The 16,063-nt window shown below is 28.2% G+C and overlaps 1 pseudogene; it reads right to left on the reverse strand.

Annotated features, from left to right (window-relative positions):
- Positions 1 to 5,405: 5,405 nt before the first annotated feature.
- LOC101505271 (glyoxylate/succinic semialdehyde reductase 2, chloroplastic-like) lies at positions 5,406 to 8,606 on the reverse strand (annotated as a pseudogene).
- Positions 8,607 to 16,063: the final 7,457 nt, after the last annotated feature.

Consider the following 16,063-nt stretch of genomic DNA (forward strand, 5'->3'; position numbering starts at 1 on the left):
TTTTTCAATCATGTCAAAATTCCCAAATTGAATCCTAAAATAAAGACAATAACCGAATTTCATCATGAATTAAACATGGTAGGCTCTGATACCAATTGTTGGAAAAACCTTACTAACGTTGTGCTCAACAATCCATGTCAATTACATGATGAATAACCAAAGGCGGAAGCGTACCTGTGGGAATTGCCATTAATGAAATCCTGGGATGATGATGATAGAGCCAATGGGTTGGGTGATCTTCCTCAGCAAAACACCCTGAAGACCTTGCTCTCTTGATGGGGATAGAGAGAACCAGAGAATTTTCTCCTTTAGGGTTTTGAAACTGAATAGTCTTGTTGTGTTTGCCTTGGGGACCATTACCCCTATATATAACTACTATTAGTTATATCCCAAATTGCAGTATTTCCAATTCAGCCCCTCATTAAATTAGAAACTGCCTGGTATCTACACTATTAATTTTCATAACTATTATGTTCTTTAGCCATAAACTATTATATATTATTTGACCCCCAGTTTATTGGCTAATTATATAATGACCCTAACACACTTTATTAATTAATTACATATGTGACCCATAAATCTTACAAATACGTATGAGAGAAAAAGTTCGCAATATGTAAGTAAATGATATCACCTCATTTCACTATCGCTTTTCAATTTTCAATACATTGATCCTGTTGACACCACAATTTTTAGCTCGTTTAAATCAATCAAAATTTTGGATTCGGCAAGTTATGAATATTGAATACATTATGTAAAACGAGACTTGAATTTTCTTAGCAAAATTGAGGGTTTATTGGCGAATTATTATATGCAATTTCAATCCATGAATTTTGTATCCTTTTCTAATAGAAATTTATGATTAGAAATTTTGTTGAAGGTGCAATGAAGGGAGTGAGAATTTTAAAAAATCTTTGTTAGAAGGCTAAGTGATATTTTGTTCTTATTTGAATGCAAATACTTAATCACTTTGTTGCTGTTTTTTTGGGTACTTTTGTTTGTAGGTTTCAAATACATACTCTGTCGTCAAAGAAAACTAATTAACAACTAATTTCCTCCCAATTCTCAACTTTTAAGTTAAAATACTTATAAACTTTGAAGTATAAATATTTTATACCTTTGAAGAAGGTTCAATTTCTTGCTGACAAAATCCTCTGAGAGAGTATGATTCACATATAATAGGAGAAATGGATTTAATGTCCTCCTGTTGAATAATATATAGTGTTATCTATACATTATAATATAATTCGGTAAATTTGTCAAGCTAAATAGAGTGTTATGAATATATCAAGTTTCTATTAATAGAAATAATATCTCATGCGTCCATTAAAAAATTAATGGCCAATTAAAAAATTAGGAAGAATGAATTAAAAATAAAAATAAAATAAAAAATTAAGAAAGAAAAAAATAAAACTTCCAATTACATGATACACCACGACTCTTAACAGTTTCTGAAGGTAATTGTCTGCAGCCGTTAAATAAATAAGAAGAATGAATTAAAAATAAAAGGCGAGTTAATGGCCAATTAAAAAAATAAGAAGAATGAATTAAAAATAAAAGTTTTTTTTTTTAAGAAAAAAATAAAACTTTCATTATAGCACGACTTTATACATGATGATGCATTGTTGAGAAGTTAATGACTAATTAAAAAATAAGAAGAATGAATTAAAAATAAAATACAGTATTACTTGATAGTTTTTTTAAGGTAATTGTTTTTAAACACTACTTTATCAATCATCATTTCAAATTAATTTAATTAAAAAATTTATTTTATTTTATTAATTGTTTTCCAACTTTTTTTTTAATTCGTCGTCATCCGTTAACCGTCTATCTTCAATAATCTCTCATTTTCCGTGTCTCTTTTATAAATATCATTCGTATTATCTCATCTGTACACAATTTCCTCTTAATTTTTTCTATTTTAAAAATTTGTTATTTATTTTTTTGTTTATCGTTATCCGATGTCCGACAAAAAATAAGATTTTGTTACTTCAATTTCTCCAAAAAAAGGAGTCATGGAATTTGATTGTTAGAATTGTACGATTATGGTTTCAAACATAAATTTTATGCTATGAAAATTGTACTGGTGATGGATGACAAGGTTTAACTCTTTGTTTTATAAATTCAAATTTTAAATTATACACAAACTTATTTGTTATGTCATTAATTTAACAAACTTGTGTTTCATATTGTTAGGGTCATAAAATTCAAACAACAATGCGAAAAACTCTCGATTTGAGACTACTATTCGTGAAAGAGTTATGTACAACGCTTGTTCTCTTGGTGTTGCGTCTAAATCTGGAGCATATAGAACAACCGGATACCAATTCAATTTGAATTTGCAAAATAGTATTGCTTCTAAAGTTAAGTCACAGTCTCTCTGTACTCAATTTCATTCACAGAAATTCGAAATGTTTGACAGTTTTTTTAAGGTAATTGTTTTTTAAACACTAATTTAGCAACACCGCTTTAAATTAATTTAATTAAAAAATTTATTTTATTTTAAGAATTCTTTTAGTGCTATCAGACTTTCCTCCGATGTCTGAAAAAAAAGATTTTGTTGCTTCAATCTCTGAGCCATGGAGTTTGGTTGTTAAAGTTGTGCGATTGTGGTTTAAACATAAATTTTATGCAATGGGAGATAGAATTGAAGCAACCGCGAATTCACACGAATTAGTAAATTTATTTCAATATGTCATTGTTATTTTATTTTATTTATAAAAAAAGATTACTATTTTGTTATATATATTTTTTTTATTGTTTAATGTTTCCAAATTTTGTCTCTTGGAAGTAAGAATTCAAATGATTCATGAAAGATTAATGAAGACTAACATGCAAATTCAAAGATAAAAAATAATCATAGTTTTTATGTGTATTGTAATTTTTTTTTGTCATAGGAAGATTATTTTTCTTTAGTATTTTATGAGTAGTACCGGAATGAAAAATATTTTGTCACTTATACATCAAGATTTATATGAATTTTTAAATGTCATATATTTCATATAAATAACATACTACGTTGAATAATAAAAATAAAAATTCATTATTAAGTTACTTACTCATCTTTACATTTACTAATTTCCTTAATTTATATATGTCATGTCTATTATTTTAAAAATTCTTATTTTATCTAATCTAATTATTTAATTTTTTAATAATTATTTTTTTTATTTGTTTAAAATTAAAAATATTGTTTTATAATAAATTTTTTTGGAAAGGAAAAAAATATTCTTTGGAGAATTCAAAAATAAGATTAAAGAGCTGAGTCATGTTTTTCATCAGTAATATTGACCGTGTAAAAAAGTAGATTTTAAATTAGATTAGTTTCCGTGCGAGGCACAGTTACCAATAATATTATAATAACAATTATTACAAATAATAGTAGATTATAAACATTAGTGCCTTTTTAAACTTTTTGCCGTCTTCCTCTTTTTTAATTTATTTATGTGAGGTGAAAGTTTGATTCTCATCCTGAGAAAATATATATAATTTATAGCATCATGTTTTGCAACCTTTATAAAACAGCATAACACAAGTGCGGATGTGTTTGTGATGTGATTCATCAAACAAAACATCTAAATATAATGAAGAAAAAAATAGTAAAAATGAATATTAAGAAAGTTTTGACTTTTACCTTTCTTTTCTTTTCTTCCGCAAAACACCTCGGTTAGAAATGGAATGATGTTGTTGTTGCTGCACAAAGCTAAATAAAATTTAGAGTTTAAATCTATGTAAAATGAAAAGAGACAAACTATATTGAATCTTTAAAAACTTTCTTTAAGATAAAACTATTTGAGTTGAAAGCAGTGTCGTGGGAGGAGAGAGTAGTACTGTGGAAATATTAATATTAAAATAATAGAAAAGGGATGGACCACCTTGAATATCAAGTTTTACGGCAATGGACTGAATGTATTATAAAAATTTGTGCTTATAGAAAATATACTTAGAGATGAACTTTTAAGCAAATATACTTAGAGGTGAACTTTCTTGGAATATTGACAAATATCATGTTTTAAGCAAGTAATTATTACATTCGTCCACACAACAGATTGTCTTAAAAAAAACTTCTTTCACATTTTATATACTCATGTTACATATATTTTACTGAAATATGTAATAGATATTTTAATGAAAATATTGAATAATTTTCTATTTTAAAAGATAAAATTTTAAAACTGTATCAATTATTAATAAATTTAATAATATAAAATTTTATTAATCCTTATTTATTAAAATGAATATATATTTTAATAATATTTTAGGACAATAAGAAACCATGGATTAATTTTATTTTTTTGTTTTATTATTAATAACAATCACACTGATAGTTATTTTTACAATTGTTCTATATAGAATTTTAATTATGTTATTTAAGAGTATAATGAATATTTCTTACTACCAAGCTACCATCATGAAGACAAATTTCATTCTAATTTAAACTTTTTTTGTTCTAATTAAAACTTCTTTCATGCATTATTATGAAAATTAGCAAATACATTTTAAAATCCAAGCATGTTTTCAAAAAAAATTATAAAGTATGTTTGATTTAAATGTAGTTCATATATATTAATAAATCAGTTTATTTTTTAAAACCAGTTATGATCGAACTAAAACATATTTTGAAAATTACTTGATTTTGCTAAAATAGTTTTTAGAAACTAAATTGGTTCATCAATTTGGTCCAATTTTGTTTGGACAGTGAATCATACATAGCCCTATAACTAATCGCTGAACTCTCAAATTATTTTGTATAAAATAAAATATTCTCGATTACGTAGCACTAATATGACATTTATGTGGATTGAAACATATATAGTTAATGTGTCAGGTTATATCCTTTTTAATAAAAAATAAGGACACTGTTTTCATAAATGTGATGTATTTTAGAGACATTTTTATTATTTCACAAATTTCAGTGATCAGCCAATACAATTTGAAGGATTAATTTGTTTATTTATTCTTTAAGAAAATAAGCAAAACTACTTAAGATATTATCGATTTCTAGTAAAGAAATAAGCAAAGCTACACTGTCACTCACTCTCTCTCTCTTAAATGTGTATTTACTAAAAATATACTTTTAAATGTGTATTTATTAAAAATAGTATATACACTACAAGAAAATTGAGTAACACCCGGATCCACCGTAAACTTTAAGAGTGTTTTGCTATGCTTTCAGGATTTGTCATTAGATGTTTTGAGGATTGCTACCGCATGTTTTTAATTTCTACTTACAATAATGCTGTCACTAAAAATTAGATAAATATAAATAAATAATTAATCTATTCCTACGGTATTGTCTCTCACTAAAAACTAGATAAATATAAATAAAAAAATGATCTATTCCTATGTTATTGTCTGTCACTAAAATTTATTAAAGGGCTTTAATAAATTATTGACAGCAAAACTTATCAAAAAAAAGCCATAAATTATGGTTCACTATATTTCAACAAAAACATAGCAGGAAACAAACTTTAAAAGACCTGCCCATGATCATATTCACAAGTTTCACTTCATTTCCAACATCACCAAGGTAAAATTTGGACTGCATTGAAGCATAAAGCATACATGTTATATGAATTAATTGTTTGCTTTGGAAGAAAGATCAGAGATTTTTTTAATGAAGGACTAGATATATATATATACTTTCCCCATGATGTCTAAGAAAGGAGCAACCATTTCATAAAGACTCCTGTCCCCTGAAACATTATATAATATACATAATCTCAGTTTCTGTAAGTTCCCAACACTCTTTTGTGACTAAAGTCTAAATGAATGTTATGTGCCGTTATGTATTAAACGGGGAGCTTTAGGATGAAATTCTTTACATTATAACCCATTGCAAAGACTTCATAAATTCATAATTTCCAATATCTGCAGCTAATGGAATCAGTGCTGCAACATACATGACACATCTTAGCTGAATTTTCTACTTGTAAAATAAAATCCTTCACCAACTCTTTTCCCATGCCAGAAGTTATTAGTACTGGAAGAAGAATATTCACATGCTGTAAGAAATATCAATTGTCCATCTTCTGCTGGCTTTTTGGAACCTGAAACTGGAGCCTGTAGGTAGATAGAAATGGCTTCCCAAGTGTTACAACTTACATATTCATCTAATCATCCAACAAAAGCAAGCAACGAATAATGCAAATCCAAATTGAAGAGCCCCCTGTATGTTCCACAGAGAATAGGTAAGGAAAGTATAAACAACCAAACCTCCAAAAATAATGCTCCGGTGGATTTTGTGTCCATTAATCAATTTAGAAGTGTCCCCATCAACAGTTGATACATCCACGTATCTGAAAATATAAAAGATATCAAGTTTGCTATCAGACTAAGGAAGCACATCACAACATATATACACCATAAGCTGGCATACAATATCTTCCTACCATTTCATTACTTCAAAAAGTAAACAATCGAGTAGATATATGGCTTGCAAACATTATAATGATATGAAAATATACGCAACGAGATTATACTATGGATAGACATAGTCTAATCAAACTAGAGGGAAAAGTTTCAATAGTAAGATGATCAGGCATATATCAATATTCATTTCAAATGCTATTAAATGTCAAATTGTAGCAATCAAATGAAAATACTTTATAACTTTGAATTTAAATATAGCACCCTTTTCCTGGACCCATTCCATTTGCAGCTCCATGCTTCCCACAAGCAACATCCACCTGATATGGAATAGAACAAATACAACTAGCTCATAACTTCTAGATGAGCTTTAAAATAAAAATACCATACAGAAATATACACACACCGCACTTTGAGGATCAGCAAGCATGGCAAATGTGACATCGCAAGATGCTGCTACTTCCTCGGGAGATGATTTATATCTGCAGAACAAATTAGAATGTGAAGAACTAGTAAACATCATGTGCAACAATATTGCACATGGTTTCCCTTTCAAGTGGTCAAGGCATATTAATCATAAGCAAACTAAAGAATAAAATTTGAATGAATTTCTTTTAAAAAATTGAAAAGACGAAAATTATTATTTGATAAAGTGAACTAATTACCCTTTGACAAGGATCGTCAACAGAATTTGATGTCTCTTGAAATTTATAAAATCAAACTCTTACTACTGAGTTGACACGCATAATGAAATTTGAATTAGAATCTACTACTACTAGTACTATTTTAACAAATAAAAAATGCATTAGAGAAACTATTAGTAGGTTAATTAATAGAATAGTGTGACAATATAAAGATATATACCCAGCTTTGATGAGATTTTGTGCCATAGAGGAGCCCATGATTCCGAGTCCCAAAAAGCCAACACGTGGAGGTGTTTGAATCCCTCAAAGCAAGAGTGTATGTGTTTATTTAAATGTTAAGATGAATTGAAAACTGGCACTCCAACTCCAATAATACAAATACCACATGCTTCGGCTCCGAACCTCATTATGAATCTGACCTTTCAAATCCTATCAATGAAAACTCTTCACATAGCTTAACCTAAGATGCATACACTACAGACTTAGCAGATTATTTCCCTGACGTAGATCCACAGCAAGCTTTGTATTTCTTTTTTGAAACAAACGGGCAGAACTTGTTTCGAGGAATCTTTCCAATAGAACAAGAAGCAAGAACAACAAACCATAATGTCAAAGGATAGCATAGTATTAGAACAGTGTTTGTGAATGCGAACAACATATTGATTTTGGATCACCTAACCAACTCAAAGGCAATTAAAACACCAACAAATCACAATACAAGAAGAAAAATAGAAAGAAAACCTTGTCATTATGTTGTAATGTGATTTTATCATTGGTTTTCCTGGAGCTATTGTTTGATTCATCATTAGTATTGTCCTCTACGACGTTTTCTTTGTGCTTTTCACGATTCTCATTTACATCACAACCTGCACATTCCAGGAATTCGAGTTAAGAGTTGGAATATAAAGAGTAAACACAAACATGAATGAATCCTACCAAGATGTAATATGCTAGAGAGAACCAAATTAACAATTATGAACGGGAAAATATGATGGTTTGACTTTCAGAAAGTGCAAAATGAAATGACTAGACATTACCGTTAGCACTAGCCTGACTTTGAAGGCAATCAGAATTTGAAGAGCACTCTCCTGCTCCTTGTTCTGCTATTAGAAACTCTATTGCAGCCCCAACATCTCCATTTACCTGATCTAGAATTTATACTTACATGTAAAGTTGTTAATTTCCAAAAGAAAAAAAACAGCAAGCTGCAAGAGTTCTCCTTTAACTGAGATATCATCAATTTTCAAACAAAGAAAAAGGCATCCATTAATTGCACATGTTCCACTTTTTCTCTGTTTTCACATCCACTTCCAGCCATAACCACCTTTATGGACCCCGGCTGAAAAGTTTGCCTACCAGCTTGCTAATAGGGTTTGCTAGCTCTATCTTTCGTTTGATGGGATGGCGCTGAAAGATTGGCATCCGCCTTTCACAAACTAGAATTAACCAGTAAATAGCTACTACTCTTAATTAACTCTTAACATTAATTTGAGAATTAGGAAACAAAATTCCAATAAGAACCTTAATTACAATCGACCTTGCAGGTCCATCACAAGGATCATCCTTTAACTGAACACTATTATAATGCTCCATGTCATGATAAGACCTAGAATGACACCATACCCAATAAAGCTTCAAAATTCATATGCAAAGTCGAGACAATTATTCTGAGCTGGTTTCCCATAGAAGCTATTGATACACACACCTTAAATATTACATATATGCACAAACAGACAGGTCTATTGCATTCAGAAAAATATTACTAATACTAGTTACAAACTACTCTAGCCACATACCAGTAAGATCTACTGAATGGATGTTTGCTCATTGATTTCATCAACTTGCCTTCAAAATAACCTTCACTAATTTATGTCGGCCGATACCAGCTTCGTATACAACATTTAATTTTCGTTCACCGCACTTCACATTGGAATAATGAATAGACTATTATTGTACTATTCTCTGTGTATGATTCTATGGTATTGCAGTAATTAATTTAATACTACATTTGAAAGCATAGATCTTCAAATCACAAAATGAAGACCTAGAGTCTTCTAGCAAGTTAAAGATATAAAGAAATATTTGCTAGTTCAGTCATAGATTTAGCAAAAAGTGCAAAAGAAAGTCAAGAAAAAGGGCAAAAGTCAATGCCAAAAAAAGCTACTATTTGTTACAAGAAATGTTGCATTCAGAGTGTAAGAGGAATTGTTAGAAACAACAGCATTGAGATGGGAATGATTGAACTGACCTTAGATGGATTGAATGGCAAAAATTAATATCCTGTAAGAGGAATTAAAAATCAAACAAAGAAGAAGTCATCCCTAATTAAGAATCAAAACAATAATAAGCACTTTATAAGATAAGAGGTGATACCTAGGGTCCTAATCTAAAGATCAAAATCAAGTATCTATGTAAATATGTATGAAAGTTAAGGAAAAAAGCCATCATCTCTATGCAACACGCTTTGGTGATTTTTTCACTTGTGGACCATGCAAAGTTAAGACTCAAATCAATGTAAATGAATGTTCACTGCTCATGAAAATTGTCATTACTATTTAACATGTTATGTGCTTTTTCAATTACCAATATCAAGATGTAGAAAATTGCTACTAGAGGCTGCTATAAACCAGGGAGCCACCCAATATCTGCCTTGAAGAATCCGACACTTTGAAACGACAGTGCCATAGATTTGAGAAGAAGAGTTATAGGTGAAGTCAATGGCGGAGCCTGATAATCCGGTGAAGAGGTCTTGAAGGAAATGGATTTCGAGGAGATTGTGATGGAAGACCGATATTCATTTACTTGAGATGGAAGAACGATTTGAAACTTAATTTTTACGATTTTGTGAGACGGTGAACGAAATTGAACAAAATCGAATTGAAAGGAGAAGAAGAACGATTTGAGAGAAGAAGAGCTAAATTGAATTGCATAAAATCGAAGTGCTACAAGAGAGAAGAAGGGAAAAACTGAACCTGCTTAATAATTGTTACGAGAGAAATCCGATTGAACAAAAAAAGATTGAAGAAGAATATGAATCAAAGAGGAAAGTCGAAGAAAATCGAATTATTACTATAGAAGCAAAGCGATTTCTGAGAGGGAAAATGGAAAACCAATTTCACCCTAAATGGAATGTAGAAAAATTTATGCGAGGGAGGGAAGTAAGGGAAATGGGTTTAATAAAACATGATAGAAATGGGAAGAAAGGGATTATGTTACTTTTAACTAAACATATATTTAAAGTAAAATTAAATTTATAGAATTAATTTTTAAAAGAACTCACTCAATCTACTTTTGCATTACAAAATTACATTTGGAGTTGAAAATGAAAAAACAGAACCTTTTCAATTTTTATTGGTGCTAACTTCAATCTTAACGTCTTTCTTCAAGATTTTCACTTGCTATTGAATTTATACTTCCTTGAATGAGTACACACGTGTGAATACTTGGTCCAATTGACACCTTCACTTTCTGTGCAAAAGGACCCATCAACAAAATGTGAATAGTTTATTCATAATCCATATATATTTTAAAAGACAAACAAAAATAAAACCTTAAAAAAGACAAAATAAATAAAAATAAAAATCACAAACCATATCTATCAATTTGCAAATAATTTGAAACGAAGGAACCTAATAAAACTATTAGCAACAACTGAACTAATATGTCATCGAAATATATATAGTACCAGAATACAAATATTACATAAATAGAAAACTGAAAAAACAAATCCTAAAAGTAGCCACATCCATTTTGATACACAATATATGAGATAAACAAAGTTGGCAAAAAAAAATTTTTTGTCCACAGTTAGCAAATTGTTTTAACTACCCAAAAAGGGGGAAAAAAAGAGAGTGAGAGAAATGAAAACTTTGCCATATGAGATTGAATTGCTCTCGAATCATGTATGCATAAATCAACACAAATAAAGTTAGAATTACTTTCTATGTATATTTCAAAATGTAAAATAATATAGCTAAATTAATATTTAAATTTCTATTCCAATATTATACTGTTACATAAGTGACACATAATTCTAGTTTGATTGCTGCCATGTATAACATGTGTCGATTAAGTCATTATTCAAATATCTCTTAGCCCAATGTCCCTCTTTGGATTGCCTTGGAAAGAAAAAGTTGGATGATAAAAAGGGATGTGCATATGAACACGTTAGTAATAATGCAAGTTTCGCCGTATATAACATGTACTTGTTCATCTCCTCCAATTCGAAATTCACTCAGAAATTGTTTATATTTCCGTACTACAATTTTTGAGTGGGCAAGCATAAACAACATACAAAACAAAAATGAATTCCATATGAAAAGTCTATTGAACAGACCAAGGCTAACAATGAAAAGACTCATTATATCAATTAAAAATGCAAAAATTGGTAAAAGGAGACTGAAACAAAATTTGTAGAAATTCATGTACTTTAAAATGTAGTAATATTAATATCATTGTAAATAAATAGCTTATTTCGTAAATTTATATAACAGTTCCAAATCAAAGTCTATAAAAAGTTTCTATAAAAATATTAATTACTAAAGATGATTTCCGTTAACATCTTTTGTTAAAAAAAGCCTATGGTCAGTGACAAAAAACCTACACTATTCCCCAATACATATTGGTAGCAATTAATTTTAACATATGAACCATTGTAAATCTGCCAATTAATTTTACTACTGTTCTGATTTGATATCAACATGATTAACAATGCAATTCCAATACAATTAAATGAGAAAAAAAAATAAAAAAGATATATTAAAATGAAGCACAATTACTTGTAATGCACTCTGACAGAACCAATCCAAATGCCATCATTATGAAATAAAATAAAAAAGAATTAAAATTAGAAGCAAAATAAACTTTGGAGTAATTTTATCTGCTTAAGTTTAATAAAAAAGAAATGGTAAGAAAATGAATGGTGGAATGCATCGAGCATCAAAATTTATTTGTATAAAAACTTGATGCATTAATTCAACCGCCACAAATCAAAAGATGAAACTAATTGAAAGAAGTAAAATTGAAAATCAAACTTCATTCACAATTCAAAATACATGAACAGCAATTATCATGTACAGAAATTTCGTGTCTAGGATTCAAACAGTCTGTCAGTCCCAAAACATTAAATTTTGTTGGATTAAAAACATACAGTTTCATATGCAATGTAGTATATCATGTATATAAAGTACCTTACATGCAAGGTTAATTGCCATGTTGCTATTAGAGTTAAGTCCCAAACAAATCAAGTGTAATAATTAGACTATTTTATACAAAGATTAAGTAAGAACAAAAATTGCATGAATAATGACAACAAAAATCAAGAGAGTTAAAAAAAATTAATCATAGAATACAGGGAACCACAACTTAAAATTGAAATGTACCTCCAATGTCATAACTCCACAACCAATGAATGGACTAATACCTCCCAAGTCCCAATCTAGGAAAAAAGAAAGTACCAAGATATTTAAACAATATACCAAAAATAGTTGATGAGAAAATCAACGCCAAAATACTTTCAGTATATTATTTGATATCTAAATATGAATATAATTCTTATTAAAATTGGATTAAAAGATCAAGACTCATGATAAAAAAAAAATAAAAATTGTTAGAGATCTAACATTGGAAATCCTACATTCCCAAGACAAGGCATATGATCATAGTAAAATCAAAGCTTAAATATAAAAACATTGAAAATATAAAATAACAAAATAAAAATAGAAAACTGAATATTATTAAAACTATAAAATTTCTAAGAGAAATACAAGAACAAAAAAAAAAGGGTAGTAAGAGATTGTGAGTAGGAATGTGTCTTTAATTACAAGAAACCATCATAATTTCATAGGGGAAAAACGGTCCAGTAGAAAATGAGTAGTTTATGGCCATAATGACCATTACTGCCAAACAATAATAGGTGCATAAGAGTGGGAATAGGTCAGGCCAGGTCAGATTTTGAAAGGCGTGAGTCTGACCTAGGACGAATTTTTTAGGTTTAAGTATGGCCTACGGCCTATCATGGTCTGACCTATAAGTCTATTTAAAAATTTTATTCACATTAAAATATTTAAGAGAAATGTACCATGCACCCCTCACTTTAACTACCCACCCCTCCATTTTTATAAAAATACAATTTTACCCTTTTAACTAAACAAAATTTTAAAATATTCGAAAGTTTAAAAAAATCAAAATGACAATTTTCAGAATTTTCAAAACTTTCAAAATATTTAAAACTTCTGAAATAGAAAACTCTAATTCTTTTTATCTTTTTCGAAAGTTTCAAATTTTCGAAATAATTATTACATTTTGAAAATTTGGAAAGTTTCGAATATTTCTAAATCTGAAAAATTTCGAAAGTTTCCAAATCTATAAAATTTCGAAAGTTTCCATAACTGGAAATTTTCGAAATTTTCCTATTTCGAAAGCTTTGAATTGTTCGAAACTTTTGAAAATTCTGAAATTTTCTCTATTTCAGAAGTTTCGAAACTTTCAAATTAATCAAAAGTTTCGAAATTTGTATTTGTTATCAATTCTGGAAAAAATACATTTCGAAAGTTTTAGATTTATCAAAAGTTTCGAAAATATCAAAATATTCTGAAAAATTACGTTTCGAAACTTTCGTCTTTATCAAAAGTTTCAAAAATGTCAAAAAAGTTCACTTTTTTATATTTCGAAAGTTTGAAAATTTTGGAAGTTTCGAAAAATGGAGTGATTAATGGAGTGGTTAATTTTTTTAACGGACAAAATGGTATTTTCATTTGAAATGGGGAGGTGGGAAGTTAAAGTGAGGGGGTGCATGGTACATTTCTCGATGTTGCTAGTTGCTTCTACATACATTGTGCTTCTTTGTGATTTGACTTATAATTATCACTATTACTATTTTTATCAGGGTTTTATTTCATTGTTACATTAATAAATATAAAATGTAAACACATTGACTTGAAAGTGGTCAAAGCATTAATTAAAGACAGTTTATATTGTATTATTAAAAGAAAAGAATGTATTTTATTTTTAATTTTTTAATCAATAAATGTGTTATTTTTCTTTATATCAGGATTTATATATTATATATTAAGTTGATCAAATTATTTGTACCTTTATATTAAATGATTATCAATCAAAAGTTTACCCGAAAACGCTCCACCAAAATAAATTGCTCTTATCCATCGTCCATCCACCGTCATGAGAATAACTCTTCACTCTTTTTCCACCACCGCGAGAAAATCATTCCTATGTCTCACTCCCAATTTGCTCATGTTTGTATTGATGTCGTCTTGGTGTCGCTGACCACATATCGACATCGCCGCGTTGCCGTTTCCAAAGAACGGAGGATAGAGACAGTAAAGAACGGTAGAGAAAGACGTGAAGAACGACAGAGAGACACTGCGGCGTAGAGATGAAACTTGGTTATTTTTTGTATATAGTTTAATGAACAAATATTAATTATTTTAAAATGGAACAAAAATGTAAAACATTAAAATTTAGTAGTGTTAAACTTAAAACATGGTCAAAGCTACTTATAGATGACATGTCATTAAACTATTAGTAATTTAATTTTATAGTATCAAAATATATTGACTTTCAATTAAATAGTAAAAGTCCTCTTAATTAAATTATATAATTAAAAAATATTTAATTTTGTATTAAAGATCATTCGCATTGAGAAAAGTAATTTTTGGTTAAATAGCATTTGTGGTCTCTTAACTTAATTTCAGTTAACATTTTAGTCATTTTTTTTTTCGATTTGGTCATTTATTTTAATTTTAAGTGACAACTTTTATGTTTTTAAATGCCAACGATGTTATTCTTTTTTTTTTTTTTGCAAAAATTCAAAAAAATCATAAAAATTTCAAACGAAACCCATAAAATTAATTATCATTCTCAACATAATGCAAATTTCATCAAATTCATAACTTAAATTTTTAAATAAACTCATATTTTCATCTCTAACAACATCAAATAAAGAATAAAAATATGTGTTTATTTGAAGATTTGAGTTACGAATTTGATGAAATTTGTAATATATTGAATAATATAATGAATTTTTGTAAAAATAAATAATTAAATAATATTGTTGACATTTTAAAATATAAAAAATCAAATTGTCACTTAAAATTAAAATAATGGACCAAATCTAAAGAAAAAAAAAACTAAAATATTAACTGAAATTAAATTAAAAAAAGACATATATTATTTAGCGGTAATTTTTTGTACAAATAAATTTTCTATTTATTGCAATTTAATTTTTTTTCTCTCACTATTTTGTGGTTTATCCAACATGCAACCACCTTGAATATAAAAGTCTAGGTGTATGAAAAGGGAAAGAATACAGAGTACTGAGACCTAAGGGTAGCATCATAGCATGCATGGATGAGAAATGATTTGTCGTTATAGAAAATATACTCTGAACATTCAGGATTTTTTACCACTATATCATAGTTTTTAGGATTGTTAACCAAAATGCCCTACTTTTCAATTTGGTTACCAAAATGCTCTACTTTTTAGGGCTTACTTGAAAACTCTCTCCGGGGGAGCGACATGCCAAAGACCAAATTTTTTTTCTTTAGTAGGAGGTCGTTGGGCGGGGATGCGACCTCCCAAAGGCATTTTTAATTTTTTTTTAAATGATTTTATATATTTCATAAAATTGTTAAATAATAATAATAATAATAATAATAATAATAATTATTATTATTATTATTATTATTAATTATTATTATTGTTATTATTATTAAAAATTGTTATAGTTAAAAATAATTATAATTAAATTAAAAATAATTATAAGTAAATTAAAATAATTAAAAATAAAATAGAAAATTAATATTATAACTATTAAAAGTAATTAAAATTAAAAACAGTAAATTATATTATAAATTTAAAAGAAAATACATTAATAAGAAAAATTACATTAATAACATGAAACAAAATACATTAAATTAAGAAATACCATAAGCTAAATTTCGATAAAGTTTCTCATAACGACATAGAAGGATACCGAAAATTAATTGATCACATGATGGTTGACGAAGTAATATATTCATTCACATTTATTT

This window comes from Cicer arietinum, chromosome 7 (genome assembly GCF_000331145.2).
Source record: "Cicer arietinum cultivar CDC Frontier isolate Library 1 chromosome 7, Cicar.CDCFrontier_v2.0, whole genome shotgun sequence".
NCBI lineage: Eukaryota > Viridiplantae > Streptophyta > Magnoliopsida > Fabales > Fabaceae > Cicer > Cicer arietinum.